Source organism: Mixophyes fleayi, chromosome 10 (assembly GCF_038048845.1).
Source record: "Mixophyes fleayi isolate aMixFle1 chromosome 10, aMixFle1.hap1, whole genome shotgun sequence".
Classification (NCBI taxonomy): Eukaryota; Metazoa; Chordata; class Amphibia; order Anura; family Limnodynastidae; genus Mixophyes; species Mixophyes fleayi.
This window is the reverse complement of record NC_134411.1, coordinates 2,879,538-2,885,739: the sequence shown is the minus strand read 5'-3', so window position 1 is coordinate 2,885,739 and position 6,202 is coordinate 2,879,538.

The window sequence follows — 6,202 nt, the reverse complement described above, 5'->3', positions numbered from 1 at the left end:
CAAATTAGTTTATTATTTTGCACAGAAGGAAAATACTGTCTGTTTCTTCCTGTAGCACACAAACACTTGATAGCTTATTTGTACACTGGAATTTAAAGTTGATCTAGGACAGTGTTGGCTAACCTGTGACACTCCAGGTGTTGTGAAACTACAAGTCCCAGCATGCTTTGCCAATATGTAGCAGCTTATTGCTGAAAGGATATGCTGGGACTTGTAGTTTCACAACACCTGGAGTGTCACAGGTTAGCCAACACTGATCTAGGACATGATCTACCCCAACTATAAATCTGGCATCACATTTTAAATTTACCTCCCTCTCCAATTCAACATGGTTTTGCCTTACTTGCTTACTTTTGCTTAATTTAATAAATCAGGCCCAATGTCATGTAGTCATTTTCAGATTCCTAGTATATTTAACTCATTACAAAATGTAAAATGTCACAAATTTATTTACATGAACTTATGCTGAATCATTGGTAAATTACGCTAATTGAATAGGCGAGTAATCACATGCAAAAAAAGGTGTTACGAGAAAGAGGGCAGTGAGTTGAAACAATATGGTAACCAACATAATTGGCTTTTGATGATATTTATTTGTTTTGAGCTAGAATAAGTATCCGTAAAATGGGCAGAATAAATTAAGCACTTTCCTAATGCTTGGACATTCTATGAAAATAATCAAGAGTAGATATAGTCAGTATGCAATCTATCAGTGGAGAAAATGGCCATTGTAACAAGTAATGATACCAAATTAAGAACATAAATGTGTAACTACCTTATCAAATAAACAAATCCTTATTTGTTTAAACCTTAAACTAGATGTTTTATTGCTGGTGTCACACATTGCACCAGCTAAACCTGCATTATGGTCATTGTTCTCACCTGTTTCCCTCTTTCTGCATTCACTTGCTGGGCTGAACTGAGCAGGCGCACACCTGGTCTGCTCAATGCTTCCCGCATTCTCTTGATTGGCTAATTGCCAATCAGCTCTGCCTATTTAAAGCACCTGCTTCTCTACCAAGTTGCCAGATCTTCAGGTCTACTCTCCTATTCAGATGTCCTGTTCCCTCATTCCTGTTTGCTGCCTGTTCTTTGAAGTCTCCAGCACATCTATCTGCAGATCATCACAGCCTCTGTGTCTACTCCACTATCCTTGTGATAAACTGTCTGCCGGTTACTGCTACCATCACTTCCAGCCCCCTGTGTTAATCAGCACACTACTCTACTGTCTCCTATTCTCTCAGCCATCCTGGTACTCCTCAACCGAAGCATCTTCAATTATAGTCCTGGTTCTCTTGACAGTTTCGCTCATCACCTCCTAGGAGAACTGCGACCTGCGGTGAGGGAACTGCGAAGGCCAAGTGCCCTTGCGGGAGCCTCTGGTGAAAAACCTCCCACTCCGTTAGACCCTGCGCCTTCTAGGAGGTAGTGCCAACGTGAGCAGACTGTATGGGTACTCCTCTGACCCTACTGGTTGTGACAGCTGGCTAGATAAAAAATAGCAAATATTTACTCGAAGTCACCACATTTTAATTAAATAGGATAAATCTTGCAAATTCACATATTTGAAAGACAAAAAACTCTTGAACTCTCTTAAACTATTTAAAAGTAATTGATCACCTTTTAGATGTTGTTTAATCAGCATATTTAAACAAAAAAAACAAAAAACATGCTACAGCATGTTCTCTATGATCAAATGAATGCAGCTTGTTCTGCCAAGAGTATTAATGAAGGTAATTTATAGTCTTTAGAATACTTGATTTAATTACACATATGCTCCAGCATGTTATAGGGTCAGAGTGATATGTTTGCTTGTTTCAGTTAAATACCTCGACATGTACATTAGTGGACTGGCTCCTCACCACAATTTAATGTATATGACAAAATACTACAGGTTTCTTAAAATAGCAGAGTCAATATAATGAGGTTTTGAACTTAAGCTGCTAATACATGCAGCAATTTGGTTAGCCCAACTTCTTAGTGGGATCAACCAGTTGTTATTTGGAACTGTTTGAACATTCATTCTGGCAATGACCACGATCTGCAAGTGTGTGTCATCAGATCACCAGCCCACTGGACTAACTGAGCTCCCTGTGGTCTGTCCAAATTGATCACTTTGGCTGGGTACCACACCACACTACAGTGTTTTCAGCTGATTACTGGGTCAATCGGTCGATAAATGACCATTTGACCCGATATCGCATTTGTGTGTACACTGAAAACATGACTGAGTGTCGTTCTAAAGAACATTGCATCGTTTCATTTGAGTTTCAAACTGAACTGAAAGTTTTGTTCAGCAATGGAACAAAGTCCTTCGAATCCTGCAGTGTGCACAAATTCACAACCAATTGTCTGACGTTCCTCCAACAGCGAAGCCATTCTGGGCATGTATATTTAAATTTATGAAGTCCTCTCCCACGTGGTGCGGTGTCAAGACGTCAAGCAGATGGAATAGTGTTCTTTTAACGGCAAATCAATAATAAACCTGTTTTACATGCTCCATATGTCATTTATGTGTTCCTGTATGCAAGCGTATACAACATGCATTGTTAACACATGTGAAAAGTTCATATTCTCATTAAACTATTATTTGTTTAACTGATGGGACATGTGTTTATCTCTTCAATTCTGTATTATTATATTAACATTGAGAATACAAATTTCCCTGTACTCTGCTTATTTTTTTTTTTTTTTAAATGTAATGGCATAGTAGAAATCTATCTATCTATCTATCTACTATTATAATTGTACCTATTCTGCCCATTAATACCTCTATGTGTATTGAATTTTGTTAACACAATGGCTGAGTTGGAATATATATATGTGTATTTATATGCTTACTTGTATAATTGTACACCTGCATCCACGCTGTGTCTGAAAACTGGTTTTGCCTTTATCTCAGGCGTACCTATCTAGTATCGGTAATAGTGTGCAGACCACGTTACTTTTAAAACAGGCAGTTCAATTCTCCCCATGTGTAAAATATGAGGCTAGCAAAACTGGAATTATTGCTGAACAGTTTATCCAAAATTGGACCACAGGAACCCCCCAAAAACAAATTTCAAAGTGGTGGACTGGCTGTTTCCTACTAAAGTCAAAAATAAACTAATTTACGCTTTTTAGAGAGGTAATGCTTTTATTAACAGTTAACAATGTTTTAAATAAAATTATCTTTCAAACAATATACTACATCACAACCATCTCATGTAATTTTTCTGTAGACGTCAACATTCTTATTTGAAAGCATGTGTGAAAGCTATGGTACTTTGTGGGCTAATCAGTGGGTGGAAAACGCTCGGGTGTAACAAATGATGTAGCTGCAGCTAACATTTGGTGACGTATTCTGTTTGTGTATTCCAATGACTTGCAGTCACACAATAGAAGTATTGCTTTTCTTTCAGCGGACTCTATATACAAATGTTGACAAGAATCAAAACGATATATATGCCACTCACCGGACCGTGAGTGCCTCTGCGCTGGTGCGTGGTTCTCTAGCCCTCCTGCCGGCGCCTGTCCTGAGCCGCGGCCGTCCGCCATCTTGGTGGACTGCGCATGCGCAGCACCCAAGAACTTATGACCTTTGCTTTTAATCTAATTGGTGGATCAGGCACCTCTCCCTATTTAAGGCACCTGTGCTCATTACATCGTTGCCTGATCTTGAGTCTCACTCCCTGTGAGTCTCTGAAGGTGTCTCCTGTGTCCTGCTAGTGTCTTCAGTTTCCTGCTGATTACCTACGCTACTCATCAGGGGTTTCTTTCCATACCCGCTACTGATTCCTGTATCCTGCTCGTGTCCTCAGCTGGCTTCTGGATTACCTGCTCTGCTCATCGGGGGTTCCCATACCCGCTACTGATTCCTGTATCCTGCTCGTGTCCTCAGCTGACTTCTGGATTACCTGCTCTGCTCATCAGCGGTTCTCATACCCGCTACAGATTCCTGTACCCTGCTCGTGTCCTCAGCTGGCTTCTGGATTACCTGCCCTGCTCATCTGCGGTTCTCATACCCGCTACAGACTCCTGTATCCTGCTCGTGTCCTCAGCTGTCTGCTGACTACCTGCTCTGCTCACCTGCGGCTCCCATACCCGCTACAGCCGTTCAGCGCTCCTGCTGTGCCTGCATATCATCGTGGACTAGCTTCTCTATTCATCAGCGGTATGCTTACTTGTTATTGACTATCAACTGTTATCTTGCATATCCGCCTAGGACAAGCTTCTCTACTCAGCAGCGGTATCCATACCCGCTATAGACTATTAGTTGTTCCGCTGCATATCTGTTTGAAACAAGCTTCTTTACTCAGCAGTGATATGCATACCTGTGATTGACTATCAGTTATTATCCCGCATATCCGCTTTGTACAAGTCTCTCTACTCAGCAGCGGTATACACACCGTTATAGACTATTAGCAGTAACGCTGCATATCTGTTTGGAACAAGTTCCTCTGTGCTCTCATTGTCTTCATTCAGTTATTGACTCTTTTCATGCATCCACTTATCCGCACCTGAACAAGTCCTCACTTACTAGCAGTGGTACAATTTGCTATACGCAGACCACTGACTCTCCCGCTACCTACCTGCACCTGGACAAGTATTCTCATCACAGCAGTGGTACAACTTGCTGAACGCAGACCACTGACTTACCCGCTACCTACCTGCACCTGGACAAGTCTTCTCATCACAGCAGTGGTACAACTTGCTATCCGCAGACCACTGACTCTCCCGTTACCTACCTGCACCTGGACAAGTCTTCCCATCACAGCAGTGGTACAACTTGCTGAACGCAGACCACTGACTCTCCCGTTACCTACCTGCACCTGGACAAGTCTTCCCATCACAGCAGTGGTACAACTTGCTATCCGCAGACCACTGACTCTCCCGTTACCTTCCTTCACCTGCTCACGTCCACTCTGGTCTCCATGGTTAAAACCCGTCTTTCCACTATAGCTGCAAGTCGCTGACTCATCTACCAATATAGCTGCAAGTCGCTGACTCATCTACCAATATAGCTGCAAGTCACTGACTATCATCAACTCCATTGGCATCCTCTCTCCATCTGCTGTTATATACGTTCCATTATTCACCCTACTGCCAGAGGACCGCTGTGCAAACCCCGCCCCTCTGGTAAGCATAGTCATCTGGTGAAATCCTGGGCAGAACTCCTAGTGCCCGTGACAATATATTTGCAATTGAATGGAGCTCAGTTACCTTCATCAGTTTTTCGAATGCTAAGGCCTCCCAATGGAAAAAATTCTGGATGTGGAATCACAGCCGTGAAAGCATGCAGAAATAGGAGAAACTTGCAGATGTCACGACCCAACAATGATTGAATAAAGAGGATGTTAAAGAAGAAAACAACAGAAAAATGGTACACTCAAGAATAATCAGATTTCTGGTGGGAGAGCATTAATTCACCTGAACACTTCTCAATATGAAATTGACTCTCGAATGCGCCCACAACCCCCATTCCACTGTGCTGTCAGAATCAGAAAGTATGTGTACATGCAAATGAGTTTTACGACCGTCTTTTCAAGATGAGAATTTTTTATATTGGCCTAACTTCTTACCAGCATGTCCTACACAGGTGATATTACCTCCACACAACAGGTCATGAGTTTCCCTTCATTTACATACCAGACATGACTCCAGTAAGTATGATATTTGAGAAAATATAACATTTCCCTGGGTCCTTATTTCCCTTCACTAAAACCTATCCCAACTGCTATGACCTGTGCCATATATTGGTATTGGGCACTCCTCTGTAGCTAAAAACACACATCCGGATCTCTCTATTCTCAAATACATCAGGGTTAAGCAAAAATTTAGAGACAATCAAAGTAATTTTGTTTCCCCCTTTCCACTTTTATCCCATAGAGTTCCTGTGGGCCACACCACGATAATACTGTGAATTAAATCAGAAACATCTTTTTGCAGTTTTATCTGGCTTGTAAGTAGCTTACATATGACGCTAGGGTATTAATTTATTGTGAGTGGGAGTGATGGAATTAAGGTAATGTGTGTGTGGGTGTTATTAGTGTAATGTAGTGGAGGCTATTAAGGTTATATAGTAGGGATATTAATGTAATGTGGGTAATTGTGGGGCTATTAATATAATACAAAGTGGGGGCTATTGGAGTATATAGTGGGGCTATTAACATCATGTGAGGGGTATTGTAATGTAGTGGGAGTATTAATGTAATGTAGCTGC